At 37.7% G+C, this 17,348-nt stretch overlaps 1 long non-coding RNA gene across 17 annotated transcripts; it reads right to left on the bottom strand.

Moving 5' to 3' along the window:
* Positions 11,258-16,256, bottom strand: LOC107648618. Of its 17 annotated transcripts, XR_002348705.1 has the most exons (13): positions 15,999-16,253; positions 15,737-15,867; positions 15,551-15,587; positions 15,199-15,337; positions 14,955-15,008; positions 14,688-14,776; positions 14,324-14,357; positions 14,146-14,234; positions 13,893-14,008; positions 13,718-13,812; positions 13,570-13,602; positions 12,418-12,493; positions 11,258-11,505 (listed from the first exon to the last, which is right to left on the bottom strand). It is a non-coding gene; the product is annotated as an uncharacterized LOC107648618 (long non-coding RNA). The 17 variants fall into 17 exon arrangements; XR_002348709.1 differs by adding an exon at positions 13,187-13,428 and having other exon boundaries at positions 14,146-14,357; positions 14,688-15,008; positions 15,999-16,256; XR_002348704.1 differs by having other exon boundaries at positions 14,146-14,259; positions 14,324-14,456; positions 14,688-15,008; positions 15,999-16,254.

Below are 17,348 nucleotides of genomic sequence, written 5' to 3'. Positions count from 1 at the left end.
CCACCATAGAGGAGGTAAACTACATGGAAAACTCCTCCAGAAACTCCAATAACAATCCCTATTTGAATACCTTCAATTAGGGATGGAGGAATCACCCCAACTTCGGGTGGAGAGATTAGTAGAGGCTTCAATAAGGCTTCAACAACAATCATGGTGAAATGAACCAAAACCAGTTCAATAATAGACCATTCTAACCCTCTCAGCAGCAGATGGAGACTCCCACATAGAGCCTCTCTGACCTAGCTAACATAGTATCTAACCTCTCCAAGACCACTCATAGTTTCATGGTACAAACTAGGCCATCCGTTCGGAACCTGGAGATGCAGATCGGTCAGCTGAGCAAGAGGATACCCGAGACTCCCTCCAACACTCTTCCAAGTAACACTGAGGTGAATTCAAAGGAAGGGTGCAAGGCCGTCACTATGAAAGCTTATGCCGGATCTAAGGAGGATCCTACTATTAAGGAACTGAAGGAGATCAAGGCTCAGGAGGAGACCGGGAGTGTCACCATGCACGTCCCTATAAAGATGGAAGAACCTAAAGAATAACCCTCTTTGGTCGTGCAAGAGGAGCCTGAGGATGAGCAACTTGCTCAGTTTTTGGCAATTCTCGGGAAGTTGCAAGTTAACATCTTTTTTGCAATGGTGTTGGAGAAGAAACCCCCTTATATGGCCTCTTTAAAAAGTGCTATCTCTGAAAGGAAGGCCCTGAAGGGGGATGAGACTGTGGTACTGACCAAGGAATGAAGCGACCTGGTCCAAAACAAGCTACCTCAGAAGCTACCAGATCCTAGAAGCTTCCTTATTCCCTGCACTATAGGGACCATCACCTTTGAGAAGGTATTGTGTGACCTTGGCTCAAGCATTAATCTTATGCCTCTCTCTGTAATGAGGAAGCTGGGGATCCAAGAGATACAACCCACTAGAATCTCACTGGAGATGGCAGATAAGTCCCTAAAATGGGCATATGACATGGTGGAAAATGTCCGTGTAAAGGTTGAAGACCTTTACCTCATTGCGGACTTCGTGATACTTGATATTGGAGAGGAAAAAGATAATTCCATCATCCCTGGAAGGCCCTTCTTAGCTACTGCGAAGGCCTTAATTGATGTGAAAAAAGGCGAGCTATTTCTGAGGTTATGGGAGCTATTTCGGCCCTCTCTCTCAGTGCAGAGTCTTACGGAGCCCCCAGACATCAAACCTAAGTTTGGTACTGGACATCTATCACCAGCTACTGAGGAAGGAGGCACCAAGAAGGAGGTACCCAAGGGCTTGAGGAACAAGAAGATTCCAACTGAAGACTTCTCACGTGGCATGTGAGTTGTCTTCACTAGAAGTTCAGTCATTCCACATATTGTGAACAAGATCCTATCTCTGGAGCATGTTGAATTAATCCATGAGAGCACAGGAAGAAAGTTCACCACGAGAAATGAAGATCTGGGCCCCTATCAACCTCCGTAAAGGAGCTGGCCGTCAAGATAATGACGATAAAAAAGCGCTTGTTGGGAGGCAACCCAATCATATGTGTAGTATTTTTATTTTCCTTCTTTTCATTCATTTTAGTTTGATTATATATTATTTTATTTTTTACTAATTTCCATAGTTTTCCGTTGCTTTTTTAATGTTTGTGATCATGTGTAGCACCTAGAACAGAAGGAAAAACGCTTAGGAATGAAAACTGAAGACCCTGGAGGTACCTTTTATTGGCGTTTGGCACCCAGCGCCAGAACGGGAAGGAGAGCTGGGCGTTCAACGCCCATACAGGAGTGGCCCTGGACTATTTTCTTGGTCCCCATTGGGTGTTCAACGCCCAAACCTGGCATTGAACGCTCCACCAACTTAAAAAACAAAGTATCCCTCCCCAGCGTTCAGCGCCCAAAACTGGTGTTGAACGCCCAGAAGGGGGCAGGCCTATTCGAATTTGAAGCTTCCTAAGCCAGTGGGTCCGACCCAATCCCCACCTACCCCTCCTATCATTCACTTCCTTCCTTCTCTCTCCTAGTTTTTCACCCTTGATTCTCACACCGTACTTTCCCCCTTCCTAATACACACTCATAAATCCCATCACCTTCTTTTCCCACCAACCCCACCCACTTCAAATTCAAACTTTCTCCCCCATCTTTCCCTTTCATATGACCGAACCACAACCTTCTCCACCCACTATAAATAACCCCTCATTCTATCCTTCAAACATACGCATTCCATACTCTTCCCCTCTTTCACCATAGCCTTCATAAACTTCTCTTTTTTCACTCTTCATCCCCACAAGGCCGAAGCCTTCATAAATTTCTTCTACTATTTGCTCGGGGATGAGCAAACTCTTAAGTTTGGTATTGGAAAAGTTCTGCTTTTTGCTCCTAATCCCCATGGCACCAAAAACTGGAGAATCCTCAAGGAAGAGAAAAGGAAAAGCCCCCGCTTCTACCTTTGAACCTTGGGAAACATAGAGATTCCTCACCAAAGTACATCAAGACCACTTCTATGACGTGGTGAGGCATAAAAAGGTGATTCTCGAGGTCCCCTTTAGGCTCAAGGAAGATGAGTATCCGGAGATCCAACAAGAAATCTAGAGAAGAGATTGAAAATTCTGGCCAATCTCATTTCAGTAGTTAGAAAGTCAATGGTGCAAGAATTCTTTGCCAATGCCTGGGTCACCAAGAAGCACGACACTAGTGTGAACCTGGAGCCCAAAAACTGGCGCACCATGGTCAGAGAACAAATCCTAGATTTTAGCCCCCGAAAGTGTGAGATTGGCATTCTTACACTCGAAGGGTTAACTCTGACCAAAGGCTGGAGCAAGTTCTTGCGGATATCTGTGTGAAAAGAGCTCAATGGAGGAGGGACGCACAAGGCAAGCCCTACCAACTAGGTAGGCTTGACCTCAAGCCTATGGCTAGAGGATGGTTGGAGCTTATCCAACGCTCCATCATCTCCACAAGTAACCGATCTGAGGTTACAATAGAGAGGGTGGTGATGATTTATTACATCATGCTCGGGAATAAGGTGGAGGTGCACGAGGTGATTCATCAATAGATCTACAAGGTAGCTCAGAAGGCCTCCACCCAAGTAAGGCTAGCATTCTCTCACCTCATTTATCGCCTATGCATTTCAGCTGGAGTTCGCATAGGAGGAGATACCCTCATTGAGATGGACAAACCCATCACAAAAAGGAGGATGGAGTATGTGAGAGAGCTTGCAAATGGACCACAGCATGAGCCTATTCAGCCGCCTCCACCAGAGATCCTGGAGATGCCTTAAGGAATGTACTTCCTTCCCCGAGATTATTGTGACCAATTGACTACATCTCTAGGAGAGTTGACTTCATCTATGGATCAGCTGAGGATAGAGCATCAAGATCAATCATCCATTCTCCATCAAATAATGGAGGATTAGAGGAGCATGATGGATGGGCAGCTGAGATAGGGGCGTGACATTGAGGAGCTCAAATGCTCCAGAGGATTCCCTGGAGGGAGCAGTAGCCGCCGTCACTAAGGTGGTTTAGTTTCATCCTCCTTTCGTTTGTTTTATTTCTGTTTTCTTTGTGCTTTATCTTATTATCTATCTTCTATTCTAGTGTATGATCACATTTAGTATTTTGTTCTTTTCTAGTATTATTTTCTTTTCTTTGTTTTGTTATAAGACATCTCATGTATCCCTCAACAAGCTTAAAATAAAAATTTATTGAAAAAGGAATAGTAAAGATGTACAAGGTTTCAAGTTATATCACGATTTATTCCAATTACTTTGATGTGGTGGCTTTATCTTTATTTTCTGAATGTATGAATTAACTGTGCATAATTGATATTGAAGTTAAGCATATTGGCTCTTGAAGAACAGTGAATTTAGATAATTATTATTAATTCTCTGAAATATCAAAAGGATTGATTCTTGAAACAAAAAAAACAGCAAAAGAAAAAAATAAAATAAAAAGAAAAAGAAAAATCAAAAGAAAAAGGATCCAAGGCTTTGAGCATCAATGGTTAGGAGGGTCAAAATTGGCCTAAAAAGCTCAAATGAGTTGCTATCCCTAACTATATGCTTGTGGTGTGAAGGTGTCAAGAAAATCTTAAGAATAAGCATTTAAAGTTATGATCTAAAGCAATAAAGAGTACGTTTAAGAACTCTGAGCATCACTGTCTGAGAATTTAAGCAAAGCTAAATTCAAATCTAAAGGGTTCCCCCAGTTAAGTGCTTGTGGCATTTATGTATCTGGTGATAATACTTGAAAACAAAATGCTTAGAGGCACGGCTAGGCTCAAAGGTGCAAAGCACCAAAAAGAAGCTAGGTTCAAGAACCAAGAAAAACAAAAAGAGGAGAATCAATAATATCATTCGGGTTTTAGTTCTAAAGGATGCCAATATTTCCGAGCTTCAAAGGAAAGTGAGATGCCAAAGCTATTCAGAAATAAAGAGCTAATAGCCCCATTCAGTAATTGGAACTGAGCTTCATTGACAACTATAAAACCTGATGTATTTTTCTCTTCCAATTAGTCCTATCTTTTTTTTGGTTGCTTAAGGACAAGCAACAATTTAAGTTTGTTGTTGTGATAAGTGGATATCTTATACCCTTTTTTCTAGTTGTTTTCATGTTGTTTTTAGTTAGATTTTATTAATTTTTACTATGTTTTAGTGCAAAATTTATCTTTTGGATGCTACTTTGAGTTTTTGTATTTTTTCTATGATTTTGGGTGAATTTTGGGCAAGTTTGGCAGAATCTTGATCAGGGACGAAGAAAGGATAGCAGATATTGTCAATCCTGACCTCCGTGCATTCTAAAGAGCATATCTTGAGCTATAGAGGTCCAATTAGTGAAGTCTCAATGGCGTTGAAAAGCTAACTTCCAGAGCTTTCCAGAAATATATGATAGTCTATCCTTTTCTCCCAGAATCATGCCCAAAACTAGCGTTGAACGTCCACATCTAGAGTTCAATGCCCAAGAAGGACCAGCCTCCAGCGTTGAACGCCGAAAACTAGCATTCAACGCAAGCTAGGGAGCAGAGGGCTACGAGTTCACCCCGTAATGGGCGTTCAACTCCCATTCTCTAAGTTGAATGCCAAGCCTTGACCGAAGCACACAACCAAAGTAGGCCCAAAGTGGATTTTAACACTCCTTGGCTTATCCAGTCATATCTTTGTACTTTTTTATTTAAAATTAATATCTTTTAGGGTTAGTATTTACTATTTAAAGAGGAGGTCACTTAGGTTATAGAAGATACACCATCAGACAGATCTTCTTTGTTTTTCTCTGTAAAGTATGAGAAACTAAACCTCCTAGGTTAAGGTTGGGAGCTCTGCTTGTTCCCATGAATTAATATTATTACTTATTCCATTTTAACATATGTTTGATTCCATTCTATTATGTATTGTCATTCTTCATCTAAATGAGTTCTTATGAGTCCCTGATCGGATAGTATTAAACTACAACTTGAGAATATATCTCCTAAACCGAGGGTTACCTGGGGCTGATTAGGATATGTGACATGAAATCCTGTCAGTTTTGGGTAATTAAGGTTTCTATGGTGCTAAGGCTAGAATACTGGGCTCCATTCTCTGATCCGAAAGATCTGACCTTGTCTGTGGCACTTTAAGTAAGATCAAGAGAGATTGAATTGCATGAGCTTTATCCTCGTCCAGATTAAATGACCATTGACCCTGGCATTTGATGTGGATTAGACGAGATTAATTGACCACTGACCCTGGCGTTAATCACTTACGGGTTTGCCATAGAATGAATCATTCATTGTTGATATAGTCAGTAAGAAGTACTAATCTGGAAAGATAAGCATCTCCAAAACCTTAACTGATTTCTCATTATTGTTTCCACACTAATTTTGTACTGCTCTCTTTATTATTTTGTTTTATGCACCTACAACAACAATAACTCTCTTTTCTATTTGCCTGATGATGCGGAATTTATAACCACAAACTAACCGGCATGTGCACCGGGTAGTACCAAGTAGTACCTCAAGTGAATGAGAGTCGATCTCACAAGAATTGATGGACTAAACAATAATGATTGCGTGATTTACTTAGTTAGACAAACAGAAAATGATGTTTTGAGAGTTCAATTGCATCAAACGGTAATTCAGTGTATGAAACCTAGTTAATTAGTGGCTAATTAACCCACAAATTAAAATATATTCTGGAAAGTGAAAAATGAGGTTTTTATAGTTTAATGTGATAGAGAAATTTAAAATGAAAATTTTGACTCTAATTTTAAAGAAATCGGCCCAAGATTGGGAGCTCCGATTTCCAAACCCTTGTTCCATCTTCCAATGTTGACAACTTTTGATCTGGAGTTCCGATTGACGCACCATTTGTGGCCACACAACCGCGGTGTCGAGCTCTACAAAACCAACACAATTATTCTTGAGGTAAGCCACATTTTCTTCCTCGAATCCTCAGGCCTCATTTTTTAATTTTGGTGGGTAAAGTGTTGAGATTTTTGAGTTTGGATGTTGTAGGCTCAAATTAACTTGAAGCGAAGGCTTGTTCTTGATTCTTTGATCCTTGGATGAGGTAAAAGATCTAAAACCCTAGTGAGAATGTTGAGTTTAAGGTATTGGATATTTAGTTATTGTGTTTTGGTGTGATATTGTGGCTTAGGCCTTGTGTATGTGAGTATTGGAGCTTAATTGGTGGTTTTGGAAAGCTTAGAAAGGAGCTTTGTACTTGGAAATCTGTTGGTGAATCTTTGGGGACCTTGAAGGTTGAAATTAGAAGTGTTTCGGGTGGAACGGGAATCGGCCAAGGTATGGTTTCAGTTTTCTGTATCTAAAATGTAATGTTGTTGTGAAAACATAGGCTAGTGACCCTAGGATAGGGCTTTGGAATTGTTGATGTGTTTGTTGGATAATTTGGATTGAGTTAAAAATGTATGAATGATGGTGGAAATGATTGTGAGTGGTTGTAATGGTTGGTAAAGCATGTAATGTTGTATGTGATATGAACTATATGTTTGATTGATGATATGGGTTGAGGCTCTTATTGATGAGCATGATAGAAGGATAATATTGGTATGTGTATATTTGTATATGAGGTGATTGATAAATTGAATAATTGTTGGAGATTGAGGTGTGAAATGTTGATTATGATATGAGACTTGTTAAATTGAGAATTGGCTAAATATGGTGGAATTGGTGGGTTGATGATTGAAAGAGGTTTGGAAATGATTGATGATTGGAATGGTTGAGTTTTGGGTTGATTTGGTATGGATTGGTAAGTGTATGTTTTAAAAATGGGGAGTTTATGAGTTTTGGTAAAAATGGAATTTTGATGAACTTCAACGGATCATATCTTGAGCTATCGTTTTTGGAATTTGATGATTTTTATATCAAAGGAAAGATAATTTCATAAGCTTTAAAATGGTTTAAATTTTATGGAAATCTGATTTTTATGGAAGGAGATATTATCGTTGGAAGTTTGGTTCAAAAATATGAATTCTGAAGATTCTGCAGAATTTGTGATTTCTGGTTTGTGTACGCACACACAGCCCTGTGTGCGTGCACACCCCGCGGAATTTTGAGCCTGTGCGCATGCACAGCCTTGTGCGTATGCACACACAGGAATGGGGCTACTGCTGGGAGCGCTAGCATGCTCTGTGCGTGTGCATGGCCAAGGAAGTCTTGCAAGCTGCGCGTACGCACAGATCTGTGTGCACGCACACGTTGGGAATGGCATGCTGTTGGTGGCGCTAGCACACCTTGTGCGCGCACTCAACCTTGGAGATTTTGCTTCCTGTGCGTACGCACACTTTTAAAAATGCTTCTGGGCCTGCGCACACACACCCCTGTGCGTACGCACGCGACCCAGTTCCTTTTTAAAGCTATTGTTTTTAAGTCTTTCACATTCGTAACAAGCTTGTAACCTTCCGAGATATTATTTCACACTTATAAAACCCAATTTCATCCCCTAAATCTTAAATTGATGTAAAATGCCTAGTGAATGAGAGTAAGCTAGGGAAGAGGGTAACTTGTGGAGGAAGAAAGGGGATGTTATGATGAGTATGATGAATGATGATAATATGAGGTGTTGAGGAGGATGGTGGAGTGCTATATATGATGTGAGATGAATGGCTGTGTGTAATGATGATTATGGATGATTACGGATCATGATTTGTAAGCCGGGTGGCTGAGATGAATGTTAATTTACGGCTGTGATTTATATGCATATATGCTGAATTGTTGATTATTTTGATGGTTGCACTCCACCTATCTGAGATACGAGTTTCCCTAGGTGAAAGCAGTGGCTAGCCACCACGTGCTCCAGGTGGAGACTTGATTCTCTGCTGACCCTATGTCGTAAGTGTGGCTAGACACTGTGAAAGTTCCGGATGAGATCGCCCCCGTAAATATACACCAGTGAGGGTGTTGGATATATATGAAATTATGATTTATGTTGAGTATAACTCGAGTTGGGGATTCACGATAGAGAGACAGTCCAATGGTTAGCTACCAGGACTTGTCGGGTTGGCTTTATAACCGACAGATGAGACTCATCAGCCACTAGGACAGGCATGCATCATATGCATTATATGTGATTTGTTTGGAATGCCTAATTGCTTGCATCATTACTTGATAATTGCCTAATTGTCTTACTTGCTTCCTACTTGTGCATTTCTTTATTTCATATACTTGTGCTTGCATTTCAATTACTGTTGGCGGGGGAGGTTTGCAGGATTTGGAAAGCGGATATCTAGTTAGCCTGAAGATCCTTAAGTTAGTCGCCTGTTTTCATTTCTTATGGTTTAGTTGTATTTATACGCTTTGATTATAATCTGGAGGTTCTAGGATTGCCTTTGGCTTTCCCAGTACATTACATGTTAGATATTTGGGCACTGTTACCATGCTGAGAACCTGCGGTTCTCACCCATGCAGATTTTTTTGGTTTTTAGATGTAGGACGTGAGGCTCCTCGCTGAGGCATGCTGGAGACTTCCTTTTGGCAGAGATCCTTAGCTTTTGGGATTTTATTTTGATCTTATATACCTTTTTAGATACTTATATTCTCCACTGTATATGTATTTTGTATTAACTCCTCTTAGAGGTTATTTTGGAGAAACAGGTTTTGTATTTTGTCTTTTGGGTTCTTTTAGGATTACCTCATATATATGTATATATTTACTTATATGTTCGGGTCGGTTATATTCGCAGGTCAAGTCCCGAGTCTTGATATATGTATTTTGGTACTCTTTTGTATATCTCCTAACATCAGCTTACTCTTTATCTGTTTCGTTTATGTTATCGATCCTCTGTTACCATGCTGAGAATCTCTGGTTCTCACCCATGCGAATTTTTTGGTTTTCAGATGCAGGACGTGAGGCTCCTCGCTGAAGCACGCTGGAAGCTTCTGATTTTGTGAAGATCTTTATCTTTTGGGCTTTATTTTGGTTATCTGTATTTGTTTAGATACTTATTATCTCCACTTATATATATATATATATATACTTATATGCTCGGACCGGTTATCTTCGCAAACCGAGTTCTGAGTCTTGATATCTGTATTTTGGCAATCTTTTGTATATCTTTTCGCTTTAGCTTATTCTCTATCTGTTCATTTACGTTATCGATAAGAGTGTTGCGTGTTTTGATTTAAACGGTTTTGATATACCCCTTTTTCTTCAAAGGCTCCTAGTTATAAACGTTCTTGCAATACTATATGTACTAAATTTTGTTTATAGAGGTCGTAATACCTTGTCACCTCTGTCTTATGACTTAAGAATAAGACTCTACGTGGTAGGGTGTTACATTATGGTATCAGAGCAGTTTGTTCTTGTAGAGCCTGAGGGACGGACTGACTATGCTTCTGTGCATTCTCTATGTTTGTGTTTATCTGCCATTAGGATATCTGACTGATATAACTGGCATAGACGTTCATGAGCATGCATTTGGGACTTTGAAGCACTAGACTTCCGATATTGAGACTGATCAACTTGATATCGATTGTTTGGTGTGTATAGGAACCAGATGGCGCCTCATGGATGCAGTCGAGGCCGTGGGAGAGGACGTGCCGGTACTTGATAAGCTGGAATCGTTGTCGGTAAGAAATTTCTCTTGTAGAAATAAGAATTTCGTTGTAAGCATAGCTCCAAACCAACAAACAACTCTCACATCAAATTAAATTTTTGATTTTGTCACATGTACAAACCCCAATGAGAATTAACCGAAGTATTAAGACTCCGGGTCGTCTCACAAAGAGTTGCAATGAAGTGTTTAATTATTGGCTATGAAAATGCAAAGGGGGGGTTGATTTGATATTTGACAAGAAAATATAAATGATAAGAAAGTAAAACAACAAGAACTAATAAAAGAAATAGTAAGAACTCTTGGCTAGACATAGGTAATTGAGATCACCATCCTTGTCTACATACCAAATATTGATAATTATGAGAGGCCAACCCATTAAGTCTACTTCCAAAGCCTTAAGTACGTAATATCTACTCCTAGGCTTGAAGTACGTCAAATAGGCTTGATCACATCCACCCATAAGTCCTAACCTATCTACTAATTAGCTTAGTAGTGGGTTAGCATCAATGAGCTTCAAATTGATCACACAGGGTTCTCAAATCACCAATTCAATGAGACCCAAATGACTCAAGGTCACTCAATTCCCTTAGCCTAGGCCAAGAGCAAAGAAAACTACTCAAAAACTAGAGGAAACATTTTATCAAACACTTAGTGTACAAGAAAAGTAAACATCATAAAATGCAAAAATTAAAGGAAACCCATAACTATCAATAGCAAGTAATCAATAATATAAAGCAAGATCAACATAAAAGAACATGAGTTAAAACGGCGGTTTTTGAATCGGTTAAAATGGCAGTTCAAACCGCCGTTATTTCCTGGGTTAAAACGGCGGTTTTTGGATAGGTTAAAACGGCGGTTTGAACCGCCATTATTACCCTGACAGAGTGGTGTTCTGATTGGTTAAAACGGCGTTTTTGAATGGGTTAAAACGGCGGTTTGAACCGCCATTATTACCCTGATAGAGTGGCGTTTTTATTGGTTAAAACGGCAGTTTGAACCGCCATTATTACCCTGACAAAGTAGCGTTTTGGTTGGTTAAAACGGCATTTTGAACCGCCGTTTTTACCCTGACATAGTGACTTTTGGTTAGTTAAAATTACATTTTTGAAATGCCGTTTTTACCATGACAGTGCCATTTTTATTGGTTAAAAATGACATTTTTTGTCGTTTAAAAAGGTCATTTTTACCGTATTAAACAAATAATTTTTTTATTTAAAATTTTACAATAACAAGAAATCATAACTCATCAACAAAATATTACATAACTCATAAATAAAATATTAAACATAATATATAATTTTTTAGTATTGGAAATAAAAAATAATAACTCCTATACAAATATAGTATTGAAAGTCTTAATATATAACTCTTAATACATCAAGTCTCTATCATAAAAAAAAATCACACTGCTCTATTATTCGCTTCAAAAGATCTACTTTTTAACTCTTTTGGCGATGGAATCTTACTCTCTTGATCCAATTCCTACAACAAAAATATAATTTAAAAAAAAATAAAAAAAATAAATAAATAAACCATTAACTTGAACATCACAAAATAAATTTAAACAAAAAATGAGAATTAAGAACAACCAAACAGTAATCTTGTTTATATATCCATGTATATGACATAGTGGCCAGTGAAAGAAATCAAAGGATTTGATCTGCAGGGGCAATATGATTATGCATATATCCCCACCCCCAATATAGATAAGCCCATCAAAATTTAAATTTTTATAAAAAAAAAAATCTATTAATTAGACACCTACCTAAAATAGATAAAATATTCCAATAATTTTGACCTAGATAAAAACAAAAGGTAAAAATGCTAACCTACCGTAGCCAAATTCACCGCTCCAAATAAAATCCAGGAATTTGGTAATACAGTTTGGCCAATCCAATCATAATATCCAACATTTCAAGCTATTTTCTAGAGTATAATTACTTTCTGGAAGTTCATCTTTTATCTAACGTTTAAATACATGCATTTTTACTAATTTCAAAAAAATTTTAAACTTTTTAATTGATTAGCTCTTTCTACAAGTTTTTTTCTTTATTATAGGTATTGAAATCTTTCTTATTTATAATCATATTTTGGTATAAGAACCAAAGTAACGCTTATTCATTTAAAAAAAAAATGAAAAACAATAACATGAAGCATTTAAAGCATCATATATAATTATATATAGCCATGGTAGAACAAACAACCTCCCACCCACAATTAATTCTACACCCGAGTTTCTTTTCTGGGAAATATATGTTATTCAGTTTGTCTTGGATATCAATACTAATCACTACAACCCGTTAATCAATTTATTTTCTCTCAACTTAGTAAAAGGAGCTAATTGAATAAAGAACAAATTCTGCAATAAACTTTATCCATGAAAGGCAACATTACCTCGCCGCACAGAAGTTGTTTCATTTCTTGTAAACAGGTATTGACCAATAAAAATAGTATCACTCTTCTTCACGGCCTACAAAATTATGGACATAATAGTTAAGACAAGCATCATAAACACAGAAATAATCAATATAAAATGAAAAATAAGAAAACAAAATTTGCAAACCCACACAAAAGAGAAAGGAGAGGTTTTAAAGAATATGGAGGAAAAATGTTTCCTGAATTGTTTGAGTACTAGAACTTCAGAGGAGTAGTATTTCTATACAGTCAAACATAAATAAAGAAACTATATAAAATATTTTTAATGTTACTGCCACTGTGGATGTTATTTATTAACTAGGGATACATTATTCATCTAATCTTATGACTACTATTTCTAACCCTCAAACTGGTACGCATGGGAAATACTCAATCCTAAGATTTTGTAAGGATGTAAATCAGTTGAATGTTTGAACTGATAAATTAAGCATCCTTCCAAAGGACTTTAAACAAAATGACACTTTTTCAAATTTTATTATATTCAATTCTTTCAAGAAACATCAGATTATAACACCAAGTTAGAAACAACTCCTAACAAAGGATACTGAAAGTGAAATTTGAGTTGTGTGACAAGGTGAAGGTAAAAGTTCGTTTATATCATTGAAGACATAGAGGATCTTGTGTCATCAGCACAAAGAGTGGAGGAATGGAACTCACCTATCCTATCAAGTAAATAGGCAGGGTCAATTATTCATAATTTGAACAACCAACCTTGTTAGGTACTTACATCAAATGCATGGGCCTTCAGAGAATTTGGGATCTGGGAGTGATAGAAACCTCAAGGCGGATAATATTACTGATGAGGAAATTAAAAACACTGGCCGAAAAAAGAGCTATATGTGAAGATTTTCAGCCACAAAGTGTTTTACCAGATGAATTAAGATCAACTGTCTCAAAAAATTCTTTCAGTTATTGCTGAAAAAATTCAGAATCATCCAGAAGTTCAGGATCACCATAAGTTTGGGCTTCCTAAGCAGAGTGAATTATAAAACAACGTCATGTTTAAAACTACAATGACAAGAGAGAACACTACTTGCTAATCATCACTTACTAGGCACACAATTGCTGATAAATCAATACTAAAATTAACCAGTAATGTATAATTCTTACCCTATCTTTCATGTTATCCTTAACCTCGTGAACCTGGACAATGGAGATATATGCTGGTGAGTAGACATGATGGTTAAAAGTAAAGCTTAGCATACTCTGAAATCCACAGAACGCTTCTATAACAACTAAGATTAAGCGACCAACTTACATATCCAAATACACTAACAGCAGATTTTCTCAACCGCATCTGTTTGATCATTCTACTGCGGCCCCTCATATAAGCAGCACTTGATTAGTTATATCCTGCTATGAAACAACACATTATGAGTAAAATAACATGCCTCTCACATTGCAAAATCCTTAGTCCACTTTCAGAACCTGACCTGATTAAACACATTTTTCCACCGCAACAAGAACAAGAGGTGCAATTACATGAAGGCTAATTCCTGCCATGGCACGAAGTGCCCATGCCCGGACCAATGATCAGCAGCAAAACAAGCTGCATAATCAGCAACAAAACATTAAAATAATCAATCCATACAATCAAAATTTAACTCATCTCAAAGAAGCTAATAACACAAACTAAACTACTTAACATAACACCACATGTGTGAAGGAAATTTGATGATAGCATACCGTGCAAGAGCTACTGTACATACAATAACCAGCTGCCAACATGTTCTTGCCAGGTTGCAGAACGTCTTCTAAGGTTGGTTCGTGCTCATCTTTCAGCATATAGATCCCAAATATCTAAATCAAGTACAATATCAAAGAATAATTGAAAGAGAAGCTTTGAATAGGATAATATACTCACTCTCTGGATTTGGCGAGCATGCAAAATCAGGAATCTGCCAAAATAATAACAATAATTTGCAACGATAATCCAAATGGTTTGGGGGTGTGTCCCCACTCACACTCGATCCCTTTGTCAGAACACACATAAACACCTAGTGGATACATCCGGAAGGTTCAGATCACTCTTAACTCTTTATAATGCTAAAAGCTATAATTAATCAATGTTTTATAAAAGAAAATATATAGATTAAGAATTACTGTTGTTCCAAGTTAAAAATTTATTCATTTGTTTCATCTGCACCGTAACTGAATATTGACTCCAATATATCTTACACATACATCAGTTAAAAAATAAATAAATGAGAGAAGAAAAAATCTCTTACCCAAACACCATCCATAAATCATCTCTTGAGCTTTGCCTAAATGGAAGCGGCTGTTGATTCAACATATTTATGGCAAAAAGGATACCATCCTATTGATTTAAAAAAATCATATATCAGTCATAAGAGTTGATTGATTTAAAACAAAAATGGAATTTGATCACATTAATAACAGGATGATAAAAAATACAACAGATAAGAGTACTAAGATCTATCTGTAATGTTACAGAGAGAGTGAGAGGAGCGATGGTATTCAATGCTAACTATTACATCCAATGTTTTCCTGTCGGGTGTGCAGAACACAATTGTTGAGACAGGTGCAAGCTGGAATTAAACCAATTATTATAGCTGTCATGTCCTAACTCATATATGTAAAAGAACCAATTAAGTTGTGCAATTTATGAAGCATGTAAAGGCATTAGAAGGCCTTGGGGTTGAAGGAAGAGGCAGGAAAAAAAAAGACAAAATGGAAAATTTTACAGCTTCATTCAAATGCATATTTTGCTTCATGTACCTAAGTAGTTAAAATTTGGAACTGTGCTTTTCTTCTGTAGAGTCAGAGATTAACCACGATTAAGGTGTACTTAATGCAATGGAAGCGCCTCCTGAATTGCAATGTCTTGAGATATTCTTTTATCGAAGACAGTGGTTGCCTGATTGGATGAAAACATTGAGGAATTTCTTAAAAGCTTTCAAATTTTAAAAAAAAGTATAACAACTCAAGTAAATTCCTTAAAAGCTTTTTTGCCAATAGAAAACATGAAGAAGAACATCTATGCAGTTCACAGTGCACGTAATACCAGGAGAAAACAAGTATTCACATGATTCTAATCAATCCTATAATTATGAAGAAATTCAGTGAAGACCTTACTCAATTTCTTCTAACAATCCCCAATTTTTGACCTAAAAATAAATTGAACAAGGAAGAAAATCAAAACCTGGAATTAAATAAAATAAGTAGCAGTTGGCATAGAACAATCAAAACCTAAAATCAAACGAAATAAGGTAGATGAGGAGATGAGAAGCTCGAAGAACAGAAACTAATAGAATACCTCGCAAATCGCATCCACGGAAGCAAATGTACCATCAGAGGAGAAGCATTGATGGACATGACATCGATGGAGGAGAAGAATCATTGATGGAGGAGAAGCTCGCAGAGCAGCAGTGATGAAGATTTCGAATTCTGCCACACCAACGCAACTCTCACACACATAAAACAAGGAATCGAAAGAATAGTAATAAAAAGAGAGGAAGTAACAAATCATGAATCAAAAGAAGATGAAGAAGAAGAGGATAAGAGTTTTGTATAAAAACCTAGAAGGGAGAACGGACACGGAAAATACGAGTTAGGGTAAGAAGCTCGCACAAGATAGAACGCCGAAGCTCGATGGAGGAGAAGCTCGCATCAATGGCAGAGAAGCTCACAAGAATAGAGGAGAAGCTCGCATCAATGGAGGAGAAGAAGCCACTGGAGGAGAAGCTCGTTGCTCACGCTCTACTCTTCTACTTGCAATTAGGTTTAGGTTGGGCTTTCTTCTACAGCGATTAGTACTGCCAAAATCACTTAAAATATCCTTGATTTACAAATATATTATGGCAGTGACATAAACTGCCTTAATCCATGAATATTGTGGCGTTTTCAAAAAACTGCCTTAATATTAATGACGTTTTAATCAGTTTTTTTTTGTAGTGTGGGCCACGGACAGCATCGGCGCGCGCGCGCAAAGTGCGAGTGTGCGCCCCTGAACGCGAAGCAACATATAGCAAAATTTATATCATTTCGAAGCCCCGGATGTTAGCTTTCCAACGCAACTGGAAACGCCTCATTTGGACCTCTGTAGCTCAAGTTATGGTCGATTGAGTGCGAAGAGGTCGGACTTGACAGCTTTACGGTTCCTTCATTTCTTCATGAGTTCTCCCACTTTGCATGATTTTCTCCTCATTTCTTCCATCCGATACTTGCCTTATGAACCTGAAATTACTCAACAAACACATCAAGGCATCGAATGGAATTAAAGTGAATTAAAATCACCAATTTTTTTGCCTAAAAAGCATGTTTTCACATTTAAGCACAAATCAAGGGAGAATTACAAAACCATGCTATTTCATTGAATAAATGTGGGAAAAGGTGATAAAATCCCCCAAAATAAGCACAAGATAAACCACGCAATCGGGGTTTATCAAATCTCCCCACACTTAAACTAAGCATGTCCTCATGCTAAAATCAAGAGAGAACAAAGGGTATCAACATTTATTCAATGTAAATAAACTATATGCAACCTAAACTATATGAATGCAACTAAATGCAAAATGATTCTACCTACTTGGTTAAAAATAAATCAATCCTCCAAGAGCATGTATAAACGGGTAGGGCTAAGGTCGTATGATGACTCATGAATCCTACCAATTCAAGTATAAAAATGAAGTTCAAGTAGACTTGCAAGAAGAACGCTCATGAAAGCCGGGAATCATGGAGTTGAGCATCGAACCCTCACCGAAAGTGTTTGCACTCTAATCGCTCAAGTGTATAGGGTCGACTCTCTCAATGCTCTCCTAATCATGCTTTCCAAGATTTGTTTTTCATCTAATAATCAACATTGATTTCATGCATGCACACAATTATCATGAGGACTTTTCATAGGTTGTAATGGCGCTAGGGTTAAG

The sequence above is a fragment of the Arachis ipaensis genome, chromosome B06 (genome assembly GCF_000816755.2).
Source record: "Arachis ipaensis cultivar K30076 chromosome B06, Araip1.1, whole genome shotgun sequence".
Taxonomy (NCBI): Eukaryota; Viridiplantae; Streptophyta; class Magnoliopsida; order Fabales; family Fabaceae; genus Arachis; species Arachis ipaensis.
This window is presented reverse-complemented; position numbering and strand designations above follow the sequence as displayed.